At 41.4% G+C, this 27121-nt stretch overlaps 1 long non-coding RNA gene across 1 annotated transcript; it reads right to left on the bottom strand.

Moving 5' to 3' along the window:
* Positions 1-2169: 2169 nt before the first annotated feature.
* LOC106041851 (uncharacterized) lies at positions 2170-26807 on the bottom strand. Its single transcript, XR_001210749.3, has 3 exons — positions 26625-26807; positions 5794-6023; positions 2170-2899 (listed from the first exon to the last, which is right to left on the bottom strand). It is a non-coding gene; the product is annotated as an uncharacterized lncRNA (long non-coding RNA).
* Positions 26808-27121: the final 314 nt, after the last annotated feature.

The raw sequence follows: 27121 nt of genomic DNA on the forward strand, positions 1-27121 counted from the left end.
AGACATGAAGAGTTCTGGAGCTAACATCTCACTAACACAGGCTTCCCATCATAGTCTAATTTTCTCCCAAGAAACAAAATGAAAGGATCTAGACTATATTTGCCATGGTGTAAATGAATACTTCCACAGGCAAACACTGGCACCTTGGTTATTGTGCAAGAGGCTTTCAAGTTGCTCCCTGGTTTGGCAGCACCTAAGCAACAACACTGAAAAACACTGGAAGAATTGCTGGTCATGTGCCACAAAACATTTGCCCAAACACAGAAAATATTAAGCTGCTTGACATAAACAAGCAACAATTCCTAGTAAAGAAAGGTTTGCTTTCTTCTCACAACTGGAGGATATTTATCCACAAACCCACCAGTTATTTCCTCCAAAGGCAAATCAGGAGATTACCTGGAGAGATGGGGCTAGACAAATCTGAAAACTTGTGTTTTCTTTAAATACACAAGGTCAGGGGGACTCAGTTCAATATACAGAAGGGACCAAGCCAGTTCAACTGCTCCATCTAAATTTGCATCAATGCTGGTAAAACTGCTTCCTGAATTAGAAGTCTGAGGGAATTGTCATGGATCACTATACAAAGCCCTGCTGATTTTTAATAAGGACACTTACGCGAGAATTAAATACACTACTGCTGTGCAGGAGCCAACTAGTTCAACTACTTTTGCTCTAGATTTATGACACACTTGGACAAGTAACACTATTTTCTCCCCCATCTTTCTAGTGCAATTAATCAACCTTCCAAAAAAAATGAAAACAAGTCATACTTACACTGCTTTTTCCACTCTGGAAAAAAAAATGATTGGGAAGGGACACAAAACAGAAATGCTACTGAAATGTCAGATTCTAATTCCTTCAAAATATTATTAAAAAAATTGTGGTCTGTGTATTTGTCACTCACTACAAAACACTCCGAGCTGACGTGCTGAACAATGGTGTCATGGAACACAAGCAAGGGAATTCATGGTTGGAAAAAGCTTTCTGCTTGGGAGAAGGCTATACACTAGAGCAGGAGATCTTGATTTGGTTCAAGGTTGTGTTTTTTTTTCTTCCTGCTTATATACTTGCTGGGCAGCTAATCCCCACCACAACCACTCTCTAACTCCCCCTCCTCAAAGAAAAAAATAAAAGGAAGAAAATACAATGGAAAGGGCTCAGAGGTTGAGATAAGGACAGGAAGATTCTGTCCACGGACATCCCCTCCCACCTTTAATCTGCTCTCACAGAGGTGCAAACAACATCACTCCCTGGATCAGCTCTGGCCAGCAGTGGGTCCCTTTTGGAGCCGGCTGGAGCTGGCTGTGATTTGACATGGGGCAGCTGCTGGGCTCTGCTCACAGAGGGCATCCCCCTGCAGCCCCCTCAATACCAAAACCTTTCCACATAAACCCAAAATAATGCTTTCTGATAGAGCATACAAGAAATCAGGGTCTTTTTTTTTGGTACTGGGGCAGCAATGCAAAAAAAAAGTAAAAGCTTGTTGTGTTGGGTCCCATGTGCCACTCTTCCATACTCCCAGAGTTTATAAAATGCGGATAATTAAATACACCAATCTCCCAGGTGAATATTAATTAGCCAACAAATCAACAGCACTGAGAACAAGTAGTAGTATATTTAGTGGACTGCACATACAAAAAAAATTTAGACCTATAGAAGAAAATGCATTAACATTTAGAATTCCAAATATTAAGCCTTTCTGCCAATGCAGCATTTCAGATCTATTGGAAGAAACAAAAACCGTAGGTTGTTAGCGCACTCGTTATAGAAGACTGACTCTCAAGGTCAGAAATGAAGTGCAGAAGCTGTTAAAAATAGTGAGAATAGTCAAATTAAGTGTGGAATAGTAATTGGTAAACTTTTCTGGGTTTTTACAGGACAGCAAGTTTATCAGTTTTCTAACCAGGATAACAAATGATTCAAGAGAAGTATAATTCAGCATATTCAGTTCCAAAGTAAACAAACTAAGCTATAATAAATACTATTCACTGATCATTGTGTGCCTGAATAGCTACAAACAGATTAGTTCCTTCAACCATTTCACTATTTAAAACACAAAATTGCAGAAGGGTTGAAGTTGGAAAGGACCTCTGGAGATCATCTAGTCCAACCCCACTGGCTTGGAAGGGTCAACAAGAGCAGGCTGCTCAGGGCTGTGGAAGGATTTTGAGCAACTCCAAGGATGGAGATTGCCCAGGGAAGCTCTGGTATCTGATTGTGTTAGTCACATTCACAGTGAATACATTTTCTCTTATATTTAAATGGAATTTCTTGAATTTCAATTTGTGCCCACTGCATCTTGTCCTTTAACTGGGCACCACCAGGAAGAGGCTGTCTCCACCAGCTTTACTCCCTCCCACTGGTTATTTACACGTTAATAAATTCTAACCCCCACATCCCAATCCCCTTATGTTTTATCTTTGACAGGCTAAACAGTCCCAGCTCTTCCAGTCCCTCCTTATATGACAGGTGCTTCAATCCCTTAGTCATCTTACTGGAGCAGGTCTAGCAAAAAGTCACTATGCCCACACCTCTCATACCGCAGACCCCATGTGGAAACAGCCCTCCAGATGCAGCCTCACCAGAGTTCTGTGGAGGGGAGTAACCAGCCCCCGGGATCTTCTGGTAACAGCCTTCTGAATGCAGCCAAGGATGCCGTTGGCTGCCTTTGCCGCCGAGACTAGCTGCAGACTGTATTTCAACTCAGTATCTACCACCAAGGTGTCCCCTTGGTGTTTGCTGATGCACGGGGTTGTTCTTCACCAGGTGCAGGACTTCCCGTTGTTAAATTTCATGAAATTCCTCTCTGCCCAGTCCTCCAGTCTGTCAAGGTCCCTCTGAATGGCAGCACAACCATCTGGTCTGTCAGTCACTCCACCTAGCTTGTATCATCTGCAAGCTTAACGAAGGCACAGCTATCTTATCACCCAGGTCATTAATGCAGATGTTAAACTGTATGGTCCCCAGTATTAATCCCCGAGGCACACCACTACAGCCTGGCCTCCCACTGGAGCTCACGCTGCTAATCACAGCCTTCCCGAGCCTGCCAGTTCAGCCAGTTTTCAAGGCACCTCACTGTCCACTTATTGGTTATAGGGGAGAGTACGAAAAGTCCTGTTCAAGTCAAGGTAAATAATATCCACTGCTCTACCCTTGTCCATCAAGGCAGCCGTTTCATCATAAAGGCTACCAGGTTGGTCAGGAATTATTTCTGCTTTGTAGATCCATACTGACTACTCCCAATCACCTACTCCTCCTTAATGTGTACAGAAACAGCTGGAGAAAACCAGTTTATAAGTTACAAATCAAAACCCATTGATTTTTTTTTTTAAACATGCACTACTTTTAGAGTACACTTTCTGGTAAAAGTACCTCAGAATAGTTATCTTGAGGTAATATATCCAAAGCTATCTCAGAGATCTAGAATTGTACTTTTCATCTTCTAGAAGTAATCTACACAGTCTCCTTTACTTCCAAAAAAAAGCCAACAAAATCAGTCCTGAAAGCGGGATTAAGATGCTTTTCACATCTTATCATTTAATGTTAGAAGGGGCCAAGCACTTAGTTCAAGTCAATTAACAGTCATAAGTCTAACACTTAAAAAAAAGCCTACTATTCAAATAATTTCACAACAGGAATGTTTTGGCCAGTTAATTTGAAGGTCCAAAGTGGACTGTGACCAAACAAGCAACCTGTAATTAAAATTTAGCAGTTCCTTACTCCCCACAGCCAAACAATTACCTGATTTTTTATTTCAGACTCACATTTGACTCCCTTGTCTTACTTCAAAACCATTCCCCATTACATTTGTCCCACAGAGGTATTACATCTGCACACCAAGATCCATTTTTGCAGATGCCAAGTCAATTCTTTTCCTTTCCCAGGATAGCCTTCCATAAATCAGGTGTCATTAAAATTACACACATTGCAAAAAGAATGTGGGGAGGGAAATCCCTTCACAAGCAATTTTCCAAAGTTCTGACATCAGTTGAGTTGAACGGCGAATCTCAATTTAGAGACACCAAATCCTTAGGTTAAGTTGCTCAGCACCAAGTGAAACAGTACACAACATGAAGACTTTAAAAGCAATTTCATTCACTAGTAACCAATCCATTGCTACCAGCCATTTCTGTAAAGACAGACCTCTACATGCCTCTTCAGAGAAAATCACTTCACAAGAGTTTTATGACTCACAACATTCAAGGCCTTACTAAGGTCCATAAATAGTCCAAATAATAATTAAAAAAAAGCCACAGCACATTATTTTAAACAACCTTTCTCTGTCACGGGAAGAAAAGTGTCATTATGAATTTTAGTAATGTCAGCAACAACATTGTGTGATGAATAGGAGCCTGACTGCAGAATGTTCAAAGAAAACCAGGTTGATTTGATCTATGTCAGGTGTTGGATTTTTTTTCCCTATTGAGCGCACACACAGTGGGTAACTGACACAATGAAATCGCCAGCTTCAAGGAGCTCAATACATTTCAAGTTGTTTTTGTGTCAAAGGGCTGCATTTATACAAGCTGTGTTGGCCAGAAAATGTGAAGCCAGAATTGTATTTTGAGCCCAGTGGAAACTTCTAAATGGATTTCATTTTAATTGAGTAACCCTTCATTGCAATGGAATATTCACAAAGCTTCATTAAGTACACTTTTTTCCCCTGCGACTGCTGTAGTCTGTTCACATAAACAACGTTTTAACCTGCATATCATCTGTCTTAAGTACACAAATCAAGTAGGGCTGTTTGTCTGGAGATGTCTGTGCATATCATGGAGCCCTCCAGCTTTGATCAGCAACAATTGCCATCGCACTGAGCACGATGGAAACCACTCAGTATGCAAGCTGTACTGCTTATATTTAGAGCCTACTGTAGTTATCATTGGTGGAAAGAGGGAAAGGGACAGAGGAGCAAAACAATTTGGCCTTGTTTAGATGATCCACCAGGGCCAGAACAAACTGCAAAACTTCACATTTCCTAGCTGATATTTCTTCTAGACCAGGAGAAAGCAAACTCCCAAAGCCTACTTTAGCCTGCATTTCTTAATTTAAGTGATAAAAAGAAAATTGACTACGCTTGGTTAATGACAGACTTTTCTCTTTTTTCCTCCTCCAAAAAGGTACTTCACATAGCCGGATTTCTCTTGTGTAGAACTACCAGTGTAGTTCTATCAGGTTACATGGGAGAGGAAAAAGGTTGACAGTTGCAAAAACAAGGCTGTCTAGCCATGCCCAAGATAAAACCAGGGAGACACTTTTGCATAGGATTTTCTGAAGAAAAGTAACTACACATACACCGATTAACAGGTGCGCAGTTAAGATGAGCATATTTAATGTCACAGAAATCCCACAGCTGCAAATACAGATGATTTGCAAATCTGGAAATCGACCACAGGTGTCCAAAGCCCTCAGATTCTATTATCCACCACTTCCAGTTAGAAGATAGAATACCCAGAAGTATGATAACCCTGAATAAGGATATAGATCAAAAAATTTCTCCCTGACAGCTAGCCTTCAATTTTATGGAATGAAGTTACTCTGAAAAGTTATACCCACAGCAGAAGTCTATAGAGAATCATTGTGGAGTAGAGGGATTCTGCAGATTAATAGCTTATTAATACTAATAATAAGCTTTGGGGGTTCTCTTCTTGTCTATGTCCTTCTAAAAAGATGTTTCTCAAACCACTTTTGTTAAAATACCAAAAACACTGCACAATAACCACATAAATTTTTACTTATAGCCTGGCAGCACAGAAATGCACAATACAACTAGGTAATAATTAGAGGCCATACCTCATCTGAAGTGGCTTCAGGACGGGTTATCCACTCACTCCACAAAACACTGTCAGAAAGCCGCAAGAACCAGAGGCCCCAAAGCCAAGAGCTGGTTAACTCTCGCACCCAAATGACTTGTAGAAAAACCATGTTCCATGGTAATTAGTTCGTTTTCATTTCAGCAAGCTTTGTCTCTGTAACTGTTTCCTCACAGCTGTGAAACTTCTTCCTCCAAATGAAAGCTGAGTCTGTAAGGACAAAACAATAATGAAACCCTGAAGACAGCTGAAGAAACCAAAATTTCAATGTTTGCAGTTTTCACAGGAATGAAAACAGGACACAGGTTTGTGCATCAAAAAACACCACCTGTCTGCACTCCATTGTTTCATCCACTCATTTTACAATTTAACCAGTTGGTGATTCTGAACAGTTACTGAACTTTCTTCAAGAAAAACACATTGTTTCAGGTGACGATGTAATCTCTTACATGTCCCCCTTCCCTCTTGCCCAGAAACTGTTCTCTAACACATTTGGAGGATGGCATGTTTTGTGTTGGTGCCAGAAAACCCTCAACTTTCACAGAAAAATAACATTCATCTGTTTCCCCAACAAATACATGCTTTTTTGTTTTTGTCCATACTACAGAGATGACAAATCTATGCAAGAATGGATTAGCTCATTTTCTGTGTCATAGGATAGAGATACCAATTTGTTCATCAACTGCTGAGGGATCACTTTCAGCCTTCCTCAAGGCATTCAAGAGAGCTCCGATGGATATTCAGATATTGATTTCAAAATATCTGCATTAAAAATATGTATTTTTACCAAATCAGCAAATCTTACATACACTTGCTTGGGGAGAAAAGCAACAAGAACATGATGCTTTGGGTCTTGGGGCATGTGTTTGTATTTATACTGCCCTTGCAGTATAAATCTGCTGCAATTCTTGCAAGCTTTGTAAGAAGACAGAGAGCAGGAGCCCAGGACCACTTATCTTAAAATGTTCTTTTCTAGCATGAAGACTGGTTAGCCAGGAGATCCTGGGGCTACGAGAGCCTTGTAATGTACCTATGCATAGCTGTTCAAGTGCTGCAAAACAAAACAGTGTTTAGCTGAATGGTTTATATTCAACTAAGAAAATAAAAGTTTTTCCAGGAACCCAGCAATCTCGTCACCCAAAATTAAGCTGCTTATTTTACACAATTCCATACATTCAAGTATTATATTATAGTGCCTTTTATAAACAGTGGTAACAGGAACGACTTTTGCTGCTATTCTCTTTTTATTTTAGGGTGAATTTGCTATAAAGACAGCTACAGCGGATTACCTTGTGTTACTAGCCCATTTGCTGCAAACTAGAAGGTTAAATAGGAAACTAACTCACAGAATCTAAAGTAGTGTTCAAATGGTACTCGGGTATGGAGATTGAAGTTACCAAGGTTTTAAAGAGACATTTAACTTGAAATCTCCCCTTTTGAAGAACAAAAATTCAAAGAGAACATGATATTACAAAACAAATCACATCTGTAGCCTGTGGGAGAAGCACAGTTATGGTTACACCCATACTCATACCCGCAACAAGTCGTGAACATCCACATTTGTTTGCTTGCACAAACATACTCAACCACACTGCTGCACAGGATTTTGCAGGGTAAGTCCAAAAACGATGGCATACCTTCCCTGAATACACCTGCCAGAGATTCACCTCCTTTCCAAATACAGCTAGGAGCTATGTATCCGTGGTCCATACAGCACAAAACTCACACTAATAAGCCCTAATGAATAAGAGGCACTTTGCTGTGGCATGCTTCTGAGGCAGAGAGGACCTTGTAGCTTTTGCTTGTTCATCCAAAGAGCAGAAGCTTGTTCCCGAGTCAGATGCAAGCAAGATCAAAATCCAGATGCGCTGAATTTTGTAATGATCTTTATTCCGTCACAACACAGTAATTTGACAAATGCTAACATTTCAAGGAAACACTGATCTTTTGACAGAAGACAGGGGCAGGGCTGGAAGTCTGCCTACTTCATGGCAGTTTACCTGGCTCTTTGTCAGCAAGGAGCTGGAAGCGAGGACTTGCCAGCTTTCCAGCCGCCTAAGCTCTCAGTCCACAACTCCCAGGACAGACTCCTGCTCAGCAGGGAATGCCAGGAGCCTGCAAAGCTACTGCATGAAGCCAATATAATCCTTTTAGTTTCATTAGCATCTCCCACTGATCAACAGTAGTGAGACTGTCAACCCCCGTCAGCTTCATGCAGCAGTAGTCAGGGATCCTGGGAAGCACGTGGAGTTTCTAAGCAAAATATTGTACAACTTTCACTGCACATTCTGGGAAATCAGGGGCTGTTTTTTAATCCCAGTTTAGAATTCTCACTGTTTGGGAATGAAAATTGTGAATATAATTTGGTTTTGAGACCAGCTCTGCCAGAACCAACTGAATAACTATTTGTATGCCTCATGATTTCTGGCAAACTACAGTGCTGCTTTCCTGTAGGTTATTAGTCTGAATCGAGAGACTTGCCAGCTCAGAGGTACACTATAATCTTTCCTCTCCAAATGTTCCCTTCCTACAAGGAAGGACGAACTAGTTACAATCTGTATACACGCTCAGGTTCTCACCAACAAACATTTCAACCATCGGAAGAACCCTCATATGGTAAACAAACTTCTCCTAGAAACAGTGGTTAGGTATGATCCACTAGTGTTTAAGAAGTACTTACCAAACAGATCTGTACTTACATTGGATGAGCCACGGAAACCCAGCTGTAGCTCATTACAAAACCACCCCCCCACATACCACATGAGATGTGGGCTCAGTAGAAATGGGACACCCTCTTACTGCTTCTTTGCACAGCATCGGACTTCATGCAGCCTTGACTGGATTTTCCAGTAATAGCAGATGTCAGTCAATGTCCCAAATCATAGTAATTTAGTAATCCAGATATCTTTAGGAATAAAGTTTCCATCATTTTCATAAGTTTCAGGCTTTTGTAGTACTGAAAGTTACATTATGAAACCGTTATTAGAGAAGAGAATTAAAATCTCATTTTACCGTAGTTGTGCCTGTGTATGAAGAACCTCTCCTACACCTTTCAAGAAACATGGATTCATGTGAGCATGCTCTAAAGCAGTGTACAAACATTTTATTTTACGTTATTAAAAAAAGGATAAGACTAGTTTATGACCAGCTATCACAATGCTGGCTAAGGAGCTGCTTTTTGCGGTAACAGCCCTCAAAGTCCAGATTTGGCTGTCACAGTCAAACGCCTAGAGCGCTCTTGCATTTAACAGGGAACAAGGACAACAAAGTCTCTTCCCTGCAGCTGGAACAGACTGTATCCTCAGCTGAGCTAATCACACATTAAAATCTACTCCATCTCACCTACTATGGCTCCTCTGCAAGGTAACCTCGAGTATCTCATGACTCCAGCTCTCACCCCACCAACTTGCTCACAAACCCTACAAACCCACAGGGATCATCTCCCAGAGGCCTCCAAGTCACCTGCCACCAAACCTGAAAGCATACGTAAGAAGCCTTGCCTGGCAGTCATCTTTCAGCTATACAGCCGCGTATATTTCAGCTCTGGCAGTCAGGTTTCAGCTACAGAAGATGTCAGCCTGAGACAACTAAGCATTACCTGAGACAACTAAGCATTAAATCTTTGCCAATTCACTTTTAATCAACTTAAAACATTATATGCTAGCTATCTGCAGAGAGGTACATGAGTTTTAAGGTATCCCACATACAGAGTTGCATGTTTTGCTCCACAGAAGTTGGTAGTGCTGCCAACAAGCTGCTGCTCACAAGGCTCCAAGCTGCAGCTGAGCCTGGTTCAGAGCCCTGTCCCCCCATGGCTTGGCAAAACCCAGCAGCCACCACCAGCCCCAGCACTGTGACCATGTCACTACCATTTATTTTGGCAACAGAATCTCTGCTGGCATCATCAACACTGAACACAGCATAGTTTTGTCTTTTTTCCTCTGCTAAATGAACTGCAAATAGACTTAAATGTTTGGCCTGGGAAGTTAGCTTAGCTACTGCAAAGGTCAAGTCCTACCCTTCCACTTCCCAAATTCTTTCCTCTGCAAAAATACAACTTTTGATGCAGTCTCTCTGCAAATACAATCCCTAGAAAGATGATTTTTCTGTTGTCAAATGAGCCACTATAAACGGACAACAAAAAAATTTAGTATTTTTAGTCATAAGCCTTATATTAAAGGATGCTTGTGTTTCTTCACCCCCCTCCCTTCCCTGTTTTCTCTCACTGTGAGGAATTAAAAATAACACCAACTACACTTGTGCCATACTGGCAAGTCTCACAATTTAACTGAAAAAAAAAGTAATGTCTATCTATGGCAGATAGCATCTTATAACACATTGACACTAATGTTTAATAGGGTTCAACAAACACAAGTCAAAGGTCAAGTGGTTAAAGTGAAAAGTATAAATAATTTGTAACCCCATTTCACTGTGCTACTTTTGCCTACCCTTTTGAGTCAGGCATCGGCTCCTTGAATGAAAAAACAAAAGCATAATGCTACCCTTTTACTTCAGTGTAATGTGTGATAAACAGGCCATCACAAACAGTTCTCAAGTTCTCATCACTGAAGTTTGGGGGGGGGGGGGGGGGGGGGGGTGGAACAAACCAAGACCAAAACTCCTAACATAAAAAAAAAAACAAGCACAACTGAAAACCATGCAACAAGTGCATGAGTTTCCAAGCTTCATCATCAAGCTGGGGCAATTAAGACTTTCCTTTTTACAGGTCATTCTTTTTGTGTTTTATCCCCTCAAATTACATGTAGCTCCATCTATCAACTGCCAAAGGAATGAGTCCTTTTACAGAAAAATGTGAGGAGTAAGGTGTTTCATTCCAGATTTTTCTGGAATGTGGCTGTTACCATGGAAGCCTTCTCATAACATGGAATATTATATTGTGATATGTGTTGTATATAACAATACATAAAGGCAGCACATTGTTGACACTGTGTGCCTAGAACCTTACTGTGAAACTGCCTGGGATCTCTGCAGAGCTGTCAGACCCAGAGTTTTCTAGTGCACAGTTACCAAACACCAGCAAAAACAGATCTCCCTAGCTACATTCAAAGGGAATTAAGGAGTTCTGTCAACTTCTATGGATTAAAAAACAAAAACCAAAAAACACTGGAATAGGAACCCACTCAAGTTTTGCTTAGCTAAAGAAATAACTGAGATACATTCAGAGAGAAATAATTCCAGCCAAGACATTAAAAAATAGGTTCCTACAGATAAGCATCTACATCCATATTTAGGAACCTATTCTGTAGGGCCACTGTCAGAAAAATTAAATGCTTTGCAAGACACTTGAGGTAAGCTTCAGCATTGCAGTAGCATCCCCTCTGATGAACTCTGACCAGGCAACTGAAAGATGCAGGTCTGGATTTAATGGTCTAATCTTAGGCTTCCAGAATTAAAAACGGAATAGGTACAATCAAACACTGCCATATGAAACTGCTGCACTTAGTGATTTTTTCAATTAACAGTGTAATTTTCTACACAGATAAACTTTAAAAAATGCAATATAATTCTTGCTCATAGACTGAGCAAGGATCAGCAGTATTTCAAATGAAAAAAAAAAGAAAAAGCAAGTTCTGATTTTCTAACAGCAATGAGCAATCACTGAAAGGTTCAGACTTAGGTTTTCCAAATATCATTTGCTTCTGCTTGGATTGCAATAAACAGCGAGAACAAACAAAACAAGATCAAAGATAGAGTCCACATTGCAGAAAAAAACTGGAAATAGCAAGAGAAATCTCAAAAGAAACAGAAGTAAAACAATGGAGAGCAACAAGGAGGTAACTTGGAACATGTCTACAATTAAGGCTTTTTTGCATTTCAGCACAAACATCTTATTTCTGTTTTTCCCCCCTGTACCGTTACCAGCCCATGGTGAATGAAATGAGCCTGCATTCAGAGCAGCTCTCAACAGGTGTCAAAAATCCAGACGAGAAAAGGTACAAAAACTGTTTTGAGGGCATTGTCATCAGGAACCTTACAGCTATAAAGATCATTCTTTGTTCATTTTTATACCAGAAATTAATTCAGTTGTTCCCATTCAGGAGAAAGCACTGCAAAATTAGCTCCCTTCCCTTCTCCCTCCCCCAGTTTACCAGTGATCACAGCAGGCCCACAGCTCCACCAGGTTGCTTCAGCCGCTTTGACAGTGAACTGGAACAGCCACGTGGTCACTACTGAGGCAGCAGGTTTCCCAAGGAGAGCCGGCCTTGAGCCTCATGGCACCAAGGCTGAGTGGGGACAACATGCACTGGGAAAGGACATAAGGACACACTGTCCTGACAGGTCACCAGCTGGTGACCACTGAAAGCCCCCTGCCTGCTACAGGCACCAACTGAAGCCACCTGTTCGAATTTTAAATTAAGCCAATTAATTCAGGCTGGGGTGAACAGGGGGAGGTGTTCACATCAGCCACAACCTTAGAAATAGAAACTTGTGGGAGATGGAAAAAACAAAAGCAGCTTGGGGTTAATAAAATCCATACAGCCTTGAAGTCACAAGGCAAAACTCCCACCTAGGGAGGAAAAGGTGGGAAATAGCAGTAGACACAGGACTTAGAGTCCCTGGCCTATGTCAGTCAGTCAAATTAAGTTACAGGTGACTGCAGCAAAGCTACTCAGGATCTGGATGGTGCTCAGTGCTGGGGGCAGAGCCGCAGCCTGTTCCAAGGCCCTCAGAAGGAAGACTTTCTCTGCTGCACCATAACACAAGCATGCTTTGCCATCCAAATGCCCTTCAGATCTCCCAGCCCAGCACCAGAGGAGCCAGACTGAGCAGAAGCAGCGACGAGAGCACGGATTTCATTTCAGCTATGGAAGAAAGCAGTGGTAGTGACTCACAGTAGTCACTCAAAGGGAGAAGGATCTGTGTAAGGAACAAGCAGTGGTTCAGCAGCCAGAGACATGGGGCTGTTGATTAAAACCGTGAGTTTTTAATCAGTGTCCTGAAGGCCCACCAGCCCCTGTCTCTGCTGCTCCAGTTACTGAAGGACAGAGCTGTGAAACTGTCCTGCAGCTGTGTAGCATGTGCTTGGCAGTGCAGCAGGAGAAGGGTTAAATACACAGGGGAAAATGCACAGAAATCTAAATACCTGGCTTCAGAAGCCTTCAGATTGTTCGCAGCCACACATCAAACGGTCCCCCTTTTCTTTTTCCTTTAGAGATGACAGACAATTAACAGAATTAACAGATGCTTAAAGTGATGGCTTCAAAGCTCTACTTCATTTCTTTGTCTGAACTGTTTCATGGTCTGCTTTTTAATTGCCGCATCCAATGAGGGCAGGAAGGTGGATCAAAAACCTCTAAACTGTATGAGATGGTAAAGCCTGTGCAGTTCTTATTGTTCTGCTATTTATTTCCACAGTGGAAGACTACTTTGCGGCAACCCACTCCACCACACACACACACTGACTCATTTCTCTAATACAGTCCTTTGGAGAGAAATGACTCCCTGCACTTTCAGTACTTCATTCACTGCAGGGTACCCCAGGAAAGCTGGAAGCCTGATAGCCAGCTGAAGCACGGGCCTAATCCTGCCCCACAGAACCACGTGGCACAGCCTTCAGGCTCTGCTGGAAACAGTCCCACCTAGGGAGAACCTGGCCACACCAAGGGGTTAGGTTCTTGCAGGTTCTATTACAGAATAGAAATAACAATTGACTTGGCAGGGGCCAACACAAATTGGCCTGGATTGACTTTCAAGACATTGTAAAAAAGAACAGAAGTAAAGAGATTTATTTTTTAAACAGACTGGCCAAACATTTTCTTTCACAAAACCAGAACTGAATGTGGGTCCCGGAAAAGGCCTGCACAGGCCAAGGTTACCCAAGGCACCCAAAGGACCTAGAAGACAAGTCCTTCTCCCCATGCTTTCAGGAGGCCCACAGCTCAGGTTTTATCCTAGAGTGGCATCAGCTAATCCTATGGCACAGGGACTGCACGCCACATAGGTGTGTTGGACTAGCTTTAAACTGAATACCTAGACATGCTTTGGGGCATCATAGCAGCAGTTTCAGCATCGACTTTCTACAGGTGATGACCACAGGTAATTCTTGGTGACTTGTTTTGCTATTTGACAGCAGAATAAACAGGGGTTCTTTTCCCCTCAGGAAATAGATATTGCTTCCAAGCAAGCCAGATTCAGCTACATGCAGAAAATGTTATATAGGCTTCAGTATCCCGAACTGCTTCTCCACGGTCTCTGGGTAGGGAGAATAATTCCCCCCCCCCCCATTCAAATGACTGAAAATCCAGCTTTTTATATTTTCTATGGGAATCTAAACACACATGCAGTTTTCTTTACAGGTGCTTCTATTCTAGACTAGAAAGAATATCTGTGGCCAGGCTTACAGTGGGATTTATGGTCCTAAAGCAAGACTTAAGTGGAGAACATATACATTCCTTCAAAACTGTGCTTCTGGCTAAACAAACGTCTCTGCTCAGCTCTTCCTAGATTACACTATACTGTGAAATGCCAGTCACATTTTACACAAACCAGTCATGAGATAAAATAGTTGATCAGTTCAGGGAGCAGAATATCAGAATTCCCAGGCAAATACCCTAGCCACTAGGACATAGGCTACCTCCTCCCTTTGTCCTGTTTGATCTCATGAATCTTTTCTCATTGCAAGCACCTCCCAAAAACACAAAAAAGGTTGAAAGGGAAGAACCAGGGACTGCCACACTCAGCAATATGCTTAGCTTTCAGCTTTCTCAGACAAGAAAATAAAAAAAAATGAAAATATTTCACTCCCTGAAGATACACAAATTCCAAGTACAGGCAACAGTGACCAGCACCTACCCTATTCATCATACCTGAAAAGAAGCAAGCATGTCTTGCTGTCAAAGCAGCTCTTCATCCAACTCACTGGTTTTATCTGAGGGGAGGCTAATTCCAGTCCTATTCTCACACACTTCAACATGAGTCAACATACATCTCACTCTGAGTTGTTGCATCCTCTGTACCTACTACCTACAAGACGAATTCCTCTATGAACAATAACCCTTACCATCCTAATTTGCCTCTGCTTTCTCTAACCTTGTATTTCCAGTCTCCCTCAGACAGGAAGGAAGGACTCACATTCCTGTATTTTTCTCTCAAAGGTTAAATGCAAGGTAAAGCATATCTGCAGTTCCACAGCACCACAGGGGGGAAAACAACAACAACAAATGAAAATAAGAGCTGGGAATAGGAGGAAATCCCTTAATCTAGTTTAGCTTGTTTCATCTTTTCTTCTGCTGCCCATGAAGAAAGCGATCACCTTGGGGGAAAAAAAATAATAGTTCAATAATCCCAGTTTATTCCTGGGACAAAGAATGAGTCCCTAAGCTATTTCTTGACAATTGGGTGCCATTAGATTACAGCCAGCCAGCCTGTGACTAATTTAAGGAAACGTGCTACAATCATCAGCCAGCAGGCACCAAGGCAAGATGGGCTCATCACTATAGAAAGACCCTGCAGAGAAAATGTGCATCACTTCAGGCACAAAGATGGGCAAAAGATAATGACTTTACAAAGCTGACAGTTGCCTCTCTCATACCTGGTCTCTAGGGAGACTGTGCACTCCCCATCCTGTCACCTCTGTTTTAGGAGCCTGAATCCATACCTGGAGTTACAAGGCAAAGAATGTGCTCTGGCTCTTCAGCTTAAGTCCCAGCCCTGGGGTTTGGAGATTTTTTGTGCAAATGCACACCCCATTGAAGAGCCATGGTGAAAATAATGATCAAAAGAATACAAGAACCTCTCTTTCTACAAAAGAAAATCGTGAAGTAATTTAAGTTTTTCTTGAACTAGTTAGGCAATAGTGAAATTTCATACACATACTAGCTGCTGACATCTTCCTTGAGTACTAGTGAACTATTATGGTAGTGCAGGGAAGACTTCTACTGGTTTTAGTTAGCAAGTTTCACCTACTGACACTTGCGGTATATTTCTCCTAGAACCTTTATTGTTGTTACTGTTATCTCTTACACGAGAGAGATGTTGCTCACCCTGCCACAACCCCTTGGAAAACATCTACTGCTTATGCTGCATCAGCAGTGTGTACCTGCAAAGTGCTTCCAGTGCTGACCCCACCCTTAATATTAAAAACAGTGTTCTTTAACCACACAAAAATATGACTTATCTCATTCAGATCCTGATAATATAGCACATTAGCACTTAGTTGAAGTTTTTTTCTGTAGCTTTAAATGTAGAATCTCTTCTATCACTGTTCTTAAAGCTGAGATTGTCACAATTACACATCTCTAGGATCCAGGGTTTTAAGGAAAATGCAGCTGTAGTACTAATAGACCCAGGATAAAAACCACCTCCATCATCTTTGCATTTCCTTCAGTACCACTAATGTAATCCTGACATTTGTAGTTAACTTACGGCCCTGGTCTTGGACTCCCCTTGCCTACTTGAAGCAAAATGACATAAAATCACAAGGAAACAGCTACCAACACAACACAGAAGGTCTTATTATCTTGACAGTAGTAAGTGCATGAAAGAGCTCTTATGATAATCTATACCTATTGTAAGGCATTCAATAATTCAAAATTCACATTTTTCCCTGGCTAGTGGCAGGGGCCTCTCAGCATTACTGAAGTCTCATCATTTTAGCATTTCAATCATTCAATTTCTCAGTAATTATCTCCATGTGCAAAAAATCTCTGCATGTAGAAAAAGCCTTGTATGTGTATACACACACATCCACACTGGCTTATCAAACATTGATGTTATAAAACTTCTTAAAAGCACAGCAGAAGCTTCTGAGTCAAATAGTTGGAAAAGACAAGTCTTGATATATTTAAGTGGTGGGGAGGGGAAATAAGTATGAATACATTACTTTGAGACAAAAATACCAATGCCTTTCTTGGTTCATGTTTTATGCAAAAATCACTTATGGTAGATGAGACAGAATTGTTTAAGTAGATCTTGTGAAATAACTAGGTTCTCTTCCAGGCTTTTAGACTTAAATAACCTTGTGCAAGTCACTTAACCTCCCTTAAAATACCAGAAAAGAAAAAACATCATCCAACTTGAGAACATTTTCAGAAAGCCTCAAGTAGAAAGACAACACATATATTTACTTGAGGTTCAGTTTGGTGTCACTGACATTAACAGGGCATAGTTATACATGGACTTTGGAAACAGTTGATGTGTCTATTTACTAGTAGACTACTTTCATTACAGCTGCACCTCCATAATTAGTCATCTGATTGAGCCTCATATACCATCCAGAAATGTTTTAAATCAAGCCATAGGACTTTGCACTGCAGTGAATTTGGAGAGCCCACGTTGCAGCAGCTCTGCTTCAGGGACAGTAGCAAGTAGGCATCAATCACTGCAGCCATTACTAATGTTCTCCTGTGATTATGCCCTTTGATCAGATACAAAATATGACACACTAGCATGCAAGTGTTTTTCCCCCTTCTCCCCCCCCCCCCCAATGTCAGTGTTCAAAAATACACAGTAAGAAAAAATTGCATCTTTTTACACCATTAAGCAAGAATTAATGTTTTTACTCACACTAATTTTCAGTGAGAGCAAAAAAAAAAACATTCTCTTCCATTAACACAAGCTTGTTCAATATGTTTTTATGCAATTTGAGGAATTATTTTTTTCAAAAAGCTCTCTTTGTAGCTGACTTGACTAAACAAACCCTTGCTGTGAGCTTTTTACATAGGTTGAACAGTTGCGAATTCTTTCTATCCTGTGCCCCTAATGCCCACATTTGAAGAAGATGCAATTGCTACAGTACTTCAGAATCCTTTTCCCCCACCCTGCTGTTGACTCCTGCAGATATGACCAAGCTTCTCTGTTCATTATAAAAGCAGCTGAATCTCTGCTGCCATTCCTCTTCCCCAGGTGACTTCTTGTCAGGCTGCCAATGCTGTGTGCTTGGGACTGTCTCTGACTTCTCAGTTCAATGGGAGCTGAATCCCATTCTCCCTTTCAGTGAGTTACCAGGAAAAGGAGAAAATGGTGCATTATGAAAATACTGTGAATATGGAAAGGTATCTGGGGTTTCTAAAAGAAACATCTTTTAGTGCACTAATTTGCAGGATCACCATAAGAGTGCACACTAGTAACATCTGAAACAAAGACGCTTTAAAGGTAACAGTAAAACAAAGAACAAGCTTTCAGCATCTTTTGCTTCTCTGACAGAATATACAAGTTAAAATAGATAGTATCAGCCTGAACTTTTAAAAAGGATAACTGGTTTAATTACTCTAATATTTTTCAAATCTTTTCCAGGAACAATATACACAATTACTTTCATGACTACAAGACACAGCATTTATTACTTCTCTCCCTGCTGCAATATATCAAAGCCAAGGACAGCATAAGGAAAAAAAAAGGTGCAACTTTCCTTAACCCTCTTGCTTTAGAGCTTCTAAAACTTATTAAGAGGTCCTACTGTTGATATTCTCAAATGGACATACAGAATTGTAAAAGTCTTCACTTCGGTACTCTTATTTTTCTTTCATCATTTCCTGTAGGAGAGTAGAAAGCAGTTGCTATCTACCTCACAGAACAGGGTAACAACTTTGTGTCAGCTCATACCTGTGCTCTTAATATTTTAAACTGCAAGAGTTAAGAAAGTGTTCAACATGCTGGCCAAGTAGCAGTCTCCTAAGGCAAGCACTGCGTTGGTCCTGTACATGGGCCAAACACATGCTATACAACTTGAAGACCAGCCTTTTCAAGAGGCTGTCAATTACAGATAATTAGTTCTGGATTGCCCATCCTGTCAGACGAGTGGAAGCCTACCTGAATGAAGTCGCTGGAGGTATTCAGTGTCCCTGAAAGTCAGGTCATCTGCTGTCAAGGTCACACACAACCCACGACAGACAAAAAAATAAAAAAGAAACAAAAAGAACAGCCTCCTTTTTTATTTATTTTTTATTAAAAAAAACTCAACTTTTCCCACAAGGATTTAGGCTCAGTATTTTATATTTTAATGTAGAGGCTTAAAAATCTATATTCTCCTCCCCTTTATAATCAAAGGAGGAAAAACAGTACCCTCTCCCTCAAAGATATCTCAGAACTAACCGCTCCATGTTCTTTCACCTTCACCTCTGCATGAGAAGCAGCCTGTAGAAGAGCTTGAGAGATTTAAGGCTAGAGTTTCAAGTTTTCCTGCAGTGCAAGAAGAGTACAGAGTCACTGAGTTCAGTGCTCGTGTCCCACCAGGCAGAAGTGACAGAAGGTGGCCCTGCCTGAGCCAGCAGCAGGCTGCTGCATCTTCCATGGGAGCAACAGCATAGCAAACCTCACAGCATGGCTGAGAGAGATGATCTCACAGCTCCATGGCCAAACGGAAACATACAGAGAAAATAATATTGTTTCCATTTTAATGCATAGGATTTGTAGGAGGATTTTACAGAAAGGCAGGGGAAAGGAGATTCATTGAAATGTGTCCTGGTTCCAGTTAGGACAGAGTTAATTTTCCTCCTAGTAGCTGGTAGGGTGCTATGTTTTGGATTAGGATGAGAAGAGCGCTGATAACATGCTGATGTTTTAATTGTTGCAGAGCAGTGTTTACACCAGGCCAAGGACTTTTCAGCTTCTCGCTCTGTCCTGCCAGCGAGCAGGCTGGGGGTGCAGCAGGAGCTGGGAGGGGACAGACCCAGGACAGCTGACCCAAACTGGCCAAAGGGGTATTCCATACCATCTGACGTCATGCTAAACAGTATATAGGGGTGGCTAGCCGGGGTGGGGGGGCCGGCTGCTGGGGGATAGGCTGGGCATTGGTCAGCAGGTGGTGAGCAATTGCATTGTGCATCACTTGTTTCATACACATTATTATTTTCCTGTCTTAATAAACTGTCTTTATCTCAACTCACAGGCTTCACTTTCCCGTTTCTCTCCCCCACCCCAGAGAGGGAGGGGGGAGGGTGAGCGAACGGCTGTGTGGTGTTTAGCTGCCAGCCGGGTTAAACCACAACAAAATGGAAAGAATCCACTGGCAAAGTGAAAAGTTACCATAAGGTAACTTTAAGTGGTAACTTCCACCATAAGGTGGAAGATTTGGTTTATTTGTGGGTCATATAACCATTTTGCTTACCACTTTTCTCTACATTTTACCTAGGTCAAGTTTTATAAAAAAAGCTAAAAGCTATTTTGAAACAAATTTCAGAAAGACTTTGAAAAACACTGGGCATTAATTAATTCAGCTTTTTTAAATGAACTATTTTAGTATTTCTAGTATTCACATCATAGAATCACAGAACAGCTTGGGTTGGAAGGGGCCATAAAGCACATCTAGTTCCAGCCCTCTACCATGGGCAGGAGCACCTCACATGAGATCATTTTGCTCACCAGAACTTTTCACTAGCTTTGCCCTGATTTCGCAAGCAATGTGTGTGTCTCTTCCCACAACTCCAATACTGCATGCATTTACCATTTGCCACACCACTGGTAAACGTCACCATGAATCTGCTGGGTGTTATCTGGAGGCAGGGATGCCCACACACACTAAGGACATCGGTCTTTGCTTTGGAAGAAGAGCAGTTGGTATGGAAACAGACGCAGGGGCACGCTCCCAGCCCAGCTGGCCTGAGCAGCACTGTAGACACCCAGCCCTGTCCAAACCCCAGCCACTTCCAGGGCTTTTTCTGTTCCTTCTGTTCCCAGGCATCTTTCTTGGGCCAGGAGTATCAGTAGTGATGCAGCACTGGAAAGTTCAGGTGGATTCAGGCTCACATCTAAGAAGAGCCACCCCTACACAGATGCATCACATCTGTATCTCAAACCCAAGAGCAGCAACAGTCCTAAAAGAACAGGCACAAGGAGAGATGACCCAGAGCTCTCCTTTGTCCACCTATACATTCAGCAGGTATTACAAACCTTAAAGAAAACACTCTGGGTTTTGTTATTGTTTGGTTTAAGGGCGTCTTTGTTGTTGTTTTTTTCCCCCCATAAATATCTTTTTCCTCCTCCATGGGAGCTAATGGAGTCCACCTTGGCACATAATTTGCCTTTCTATTTTGAAACAAAAGCTTTTCTTCTGATCCTGCCATGATTTTCTCCTTGCTGTGCCCAAGCTTTCTCCAGATCCTCTGATGTATCCTTGGCAAAGCTCTCAGCTCTGCAGGAGCCATGCCTGTACATGAGGCCTCTCCCTCACAGCAGCCGGCTGGGCAAACACATCAGATCTGACTCATTTCTGGTTTTGTTGAAGGTTAGCAGAGTCAGAAGCAAGAAAAAGACTGGATCAAAGAGGAAATAATGACAGATGTATGCCAATCATAGCTTAAACAAGAAGCAAGTTAAAAAACAGAGCTCCAGCCATTTAGGTCAGAAATGAAATACATCTCGTCCTTATTCTCTCTACAGCTAATAAAAAAACAGGAGCAAGAGGGAGGAGGGCGTAGAAAATTATCTGTCATCAGACAGAATTACTTTCATGAACCCTAAAAAAATGAGAACACGTAAACTGGCCACTAAACCCGAGGAACTGTGACAGTCCACACCCATCAAAAATTTGGTCACAGATTGTTGCTGGTTTGCCATATCTCTGCCTGGAAAGAAGCCTCTGCTGTGGTATGCATGATGAATGCATAAAATTGCAGGATGGGCAGAAATCCAGCCAGTCAGCACTGGACAAGGCAGGGGCTGTGGGGAAGAACATTTTAATTTCTCTTATGTGTGTTGGCTTTGAAAATATTTGTATTGAAATAATTATTGTTTTATTTAATAGCGCAGCTTCATAATTACAACTTTTTACAACAATGCTGTTATTCTCCAGTGATTCAGAAAAATGTGCATGTGAATCAAGCTACATTTATAGAATAGCCAGACACGTTTCTGAAAAGGAAAGCAGAGGGAGGTATCTGTGGATTTTTTTTAAATGCCTTGCACAGAAACAGTAAAAAATCACTTATGTATTTTGTGTAACAATAATAATTAGCTCTTATGTAATTCAGCACAGAAACCATGCATGGAAACTATAACAACAAATTAATTGGAGATCATTGCGGTCTAGAAAGTTTCAATACTGTAGAGACTGTGCCATCTCAGAAATCCCTCTATGACTATATCTACAATGTGGTACTCAGCTCCCAGTGTGGGACTGGTGGAAACATCTACCCTGTTCTGACCCCATACTGAGGGGCAAATCAAGAAGCTCCTATCATTCTCCTTCCTGTCATCTAAGTAAGAAATCCAGGTGCATGAAACTGATGAAATCAAGTGCATCATTCATTGCCCCCCAGAGGGTACCAAGACTGCAGAAGGCTCCACATACCTGCCACACAAGGTAAACATACTTGTGTGCACTGCGCCTGCTTTTAGAGGGAAGCTGAGCATGGCACAGTGGGAGCATTTTAGAGCAGGGCTACTTGAAAGTCTAGACACTGATCATAAACAGGTTTTGCATGACGGGGCAGAGATCACAGGCATATGATCTCATCCAAAGCCCTTCCTGAAAAAGTATTTCTAACTTTACAGAGTGCTTTCTTGACAAGGATGGACCTAAGACCACGAGCTCCCCCCATGCCTCAGGGCCCATAGTGACTAACCGTGTGGATACAGCTTAGTCCCGCACTGGTAGAGCAACTGCAGGAGGTCCATGAAAGATTGCTTACAGGCAGCTGAGACCCAGCAACACCCACAACCCAAACTGCCACAGAACATCTTTGCACCTCAGTCCAGATCCCTTCAGGCCTTGCTTGATGTAATGCTTATTATGGCAAATGATATTTTTTCCTCCAAAAACCTAGTGCACCAGGGAGCACCAGACTGAGATGGATTGAAATTACCAAGCCATCCCTGAATCATGGCTAATAAGCCCTGATGGACCCAGATGGCCTGTCTACACACATACACAGAGAATGCTAACATACTTGCATTATCTCAGCTTTTCCTACCACTTTGTCCATCCCAACCCATTGTTAATCTGGCTGGTAGAGCACTGTCTGCCTACTTAAAGCCACATACAAATGTGAGACAAAAACTCATTAGCCCCAGAACTGTACCCAGTTTGGAGTGATACTGATGCTGAACTCCTTCATGCACCTTACATTTGAGGCTCCCTGTCACAATTACATCTGGTAACACATTTTTTTTGAACATTTTCTCTTCCCATTCTTACAACCACATTGTGTTTCCTGCTCTTTAGTGGAAACAATTTTGTCCATACATCAGTAGCACTCTTTGCTTCCAGAGGAAGTGTTAACTGATGTGATGATTGGTTGGCTTTAACATAATCCCTATATTAAAATCAGAAATATTTTAAGATTAAAAAAAATTCATATGCTGAGGAGAGTATGGGACATTCCTTCTCTCCCTGATCCAGCTGAGCTCTCCTTTTGTCAGAAGCAAGAACAAATGGCTCCACAGAATGCAGACTGTTTTCCCCATCTTTTCCCATTTATATCTATTATTCATATATCGTATGAATCATGTCATATATCATATTCATATATTTTTAAAAAATCATCAAGAATTACACCCACCCTTGGCAATGCTGATCCTGACAGTAAAAGCACGTATTAGTCCTCCACTGACTGCTCCCATCCTTTTCCTGGTCAAAAGGCAGTGTTCACCAGCTAATTCTTGACCTTTCAACAACCTTCTCTTACTGCTGAAGAACTAGAGACCAGTGAAACCATCAGATCACAGGGACTGGACTCACTGATTCAAAATTAATCTTCACACTTCATCACACCCCAGCTAGCTGGGCAGTGTTGAAGGGTTCAAACTGCCTGACACTCTCCAAGATCATGACAGAACACAAACACCACACTGCTCTACTTCCATCTTTAGCACTAGCAGGGATCTTTTTCACTCACCAGTTTGTACTTAATGATTCCTTAGCTCAGCACTTGTGCTTACACATCAGCATCAAACTCAAAAGAAAGGTGTCAGCTTGTCTACATTTATTTGGTCTATGACTGAACGACCAAAGGGCCTAGTTTATTTTTGTGCATCACAATGTGATAAGCTTGCCCATTTGAAAGGAATTTGGGTACTCAGTGAACCACAATACACTGCCAGCTCGTGCGTAGCACAGGTAGAGTATCAGATTATACACTACAACTATCCATGGTACCTCATGTTTATAACATCACATCTCATTATGTCAGGTTACATTGTGTCAAGCCACTTCATTTTCTCTAAAGAAAACTCATGTCAGACAGAACTGTAAGGACAACTTCCACTCTTTTTCATTTCATTTAGTACGAATGACCCATCTACAATAATACCGGTGACCTCCCCTTTCCTCTTCCATCTCTGAGGACCTCTCAGAGGTATCTGTTTTCTTTATAAAAATGCTAGAAACAAATACATAATTTCTTATATCAAAATGCATGTTGCCAGTTTAATAAGCGTGTCATCCAGCCCCTCAGGACAGTCTCTTGAAAGAGCGGAAAATTATATTTTATTACTTCAAATAAAAAACATTAATATTCTCTGTTCTACAGTGCATCCACATCTTGTACAAGTGGATTACAGCACTTTGCAAACATCAGCTTTTTTTTTTTTTTTTTTTAAAAGAGACCAGCCTAGAATAAAGGTTGGCTTACAAACGTTGGGGCAGTTGCCCTACTTGCTTATTCATTTGGTTTCCTCTGAAGCAATGTGGAATGCATAAATGCTGCTTGAAACCACTAGAGGTGTGGATTTAATAGGGAACTATGGTAGTATTTAGTAGTAGTTCATGCCCTGCTGCATAATGCAGTTTTCCATTTTTGCTACCCATTTTCTTTCCTTCTATACCCTGGTTAGATCATCAGAACATCAGGTAAGGGACCAGTATTATACTGTGCAATAGCTGGCATGACCAGACATAATCTGGGGACTGAGACACCCTGTAATACCCACAGTCAGCAGTAACTTTCTATTGCTGGAGGTACCAGAACATGAATACATGCAAATGTGTGTCTTGAAGCAGATATCTGCCCCAAATTAACTGTGCACCTGGGCGTGGCACTAGCAAGTGTGGGGGAGAAATCCACAAGAAAATGAGTGGTGGCAATCAACTGTATTTAAGATATCTATCACCTTAATCTTCAGTAAGGTCTTGTACTGAGTTCTGCTACATTAATTTCATACGTAATTGGCAAAAGCCTCAGACTTTGTGCTCAGTACGTTTATTGTACTGACAACTCAGTAAGTTTCCTACTTGTTTTTCAATAATACATAAGTTTTATCCCTTGTGAAAACATACTGTGAAGAAACAGAGGTTACTACTGTTTATATCTAACTGTAATAGGATACAGAATTTGAGTGAAAAATACAGGGTTTATTATAACTCAAGTATTAAAATGTTTCAGTGTTCAAAAGGAGTAATTCTTGTACAAACTTCATTCTACAAGATTCATTCTTTAATTAAGACCTTGTTTCTTGTTTAACCAACCAACACAATGATTTATCTTAGAATACTCCAAAAAAAAAATATATAAAATAGCATTTGCACTGAGCAATGAGGGGATGAGGGGGGTGAGTTTTGCTGAAATACTGCATAAAGGATGTATCGATGAGATACTAAGTTTTGCTACCGTTACTTGAGTATAATAAATGCATTCTCTGTTCATAATAATCATGCCATCACTAAGATCCAAGAGTTAGAAGAACAGAAAAATTAAAGTTTTATAAAGCTCTAACAGTGAATATTTGAGTCCAAAAGCTACATTACACTCAAGTTACGAAATATGCCTTCCACTGTATATATGCACAGAAATCCAACTGCAATCAAGAGCACAGGATAATGCATTCAGAGAACTTCACCATAAAATGCGAGTTTGAAATTACAGCGCACCAGAACAAGACCTGTGGTTTTTCTATTCCTTTCAGAGAGTTTATATATGAAAGACTAAAGGTGAACACACTAGAACAGCAGATTTCTTTCTTCTTTTAGGAGTTGTTTTTACACAACTGCAATAAGAACAGGTTTATAAGCAACATGCTTACTAAGCAACAAGAGATGAAGTGTTCCAGAATTTAAGAAGGCTTTAAGTAAATAAGTAAGAGGACAACAGTTTCAGACAAGCATCTCTCAAGTGGAAACATGCACCCAACAGCTAGAGGTACTTGATAGACCAAGTCTCAACAGGTGCCTTGCCAGGAAGCCATAGGCCTGTGAAAACTCAGTTCTCCTATCCAGACACCTGGACAACATTTACACCTACTTCTCATGTGCCAAATAATTTCCACATGATGTTGGGCACATTTCTTGAGAAGGCAGAGAATAGTCAGTATTTGTATCACTGACTGTATCCTGGACAGGACTTTAAGATGCACAGCACCAGATTTGCAGAACCCCTAATCACTTAGGACTGATGTAATAATACCAGATCATAGAATAATTATTTAAATGATTTAAACAATTATCAGGGCCTCTGTTTCCCAGCACTAAGCAGGAGGCGGGCTCACCTCAGGCCTTCCTAAGCAGTGACAGTAAATGCTCACAAGTGCTTTGATACCACCCTGAAAACCCTTGGGAAACCCAGGGGGAAAGATGCAACAAGGTGCACTGAACAAAGGCCACTCTGTCCTGCCTTCACCTGAAAAAATGAAAATATTGAGCAAGTATTCCCTCAACAAACAATGCCTGGGGACAAAGATTATTTAACAAATTATCAGCACTGACAGAGACTGAGAGCAGCATTAGCATGGAAAGCTTCACAGCATTTCATAACTTTTGAGGGCTTAACTTTGCAGCCTTAATTTTATTTTAACCTGGTCCTGCTTTGATACTTAATCATGTTTCCCTAGCAGCATTTTTCCTCCCTCCTGCATCAGAGGAGTGTAGGAGAACATGGTGCCCACCCTCATGGCCTGCAGCACCCACAAGCATCACCATACCTGAGCAGTGCTGGGATGGCCAGAGGCTCCCTCAGTGTCCCTTGACATGCCAAGGGGACAAGCCAGGCCCTAGTGAGGCAAAGTCAGCTGCTTGCACCAGGCTGGGACCCTCAAGCAGCAGGACAAGCCTGAAGATAGCCCAGCACAGAAAAAAAGACTCTGACAGAGTTGAAATAGAGTCCCTAGTTCACAGGTTGGGGTAGGAAGGCCCCAGGTGGAGCTGTTCAGGGCCGTTAAGGCTGATTTGTGGCCCTAGGGATTTTGAATTTTTAAATCAGAGAATTGGGGAGGGGTGAGAGAAACTGTTTCATTTTCTAACACTGACAAAACAATCAATTTCCTCCAAGTCACCTTCTAAGAAATGGCTGACTCACCTTCCCTTGCAGCTTCCGTCACAAGACATTAAGCTTAAGGCACAGATCCAGCATGGAGAATTTCAGCCTGAAGGGTTAAAATCATAAGCAGCAGACAGCAGAGTCTTAAAATAGGAGGTCTTT

The sequence above is a fragment of the Anser cygnoides genome, chromosome 2, assembly GCF_040182565.1.
Source record: "Anser cygnoides isolate HZ-2024a breed goose chromosome 2, Taihu_goose_T2T_genome, whole genome shotgun sequence".
Taxonomy (NCBI): Eukaryota; Metazoa; Chordata; class Aves; order Anseriformes; family Anatidae; genus Anser; species Anser cygnoides.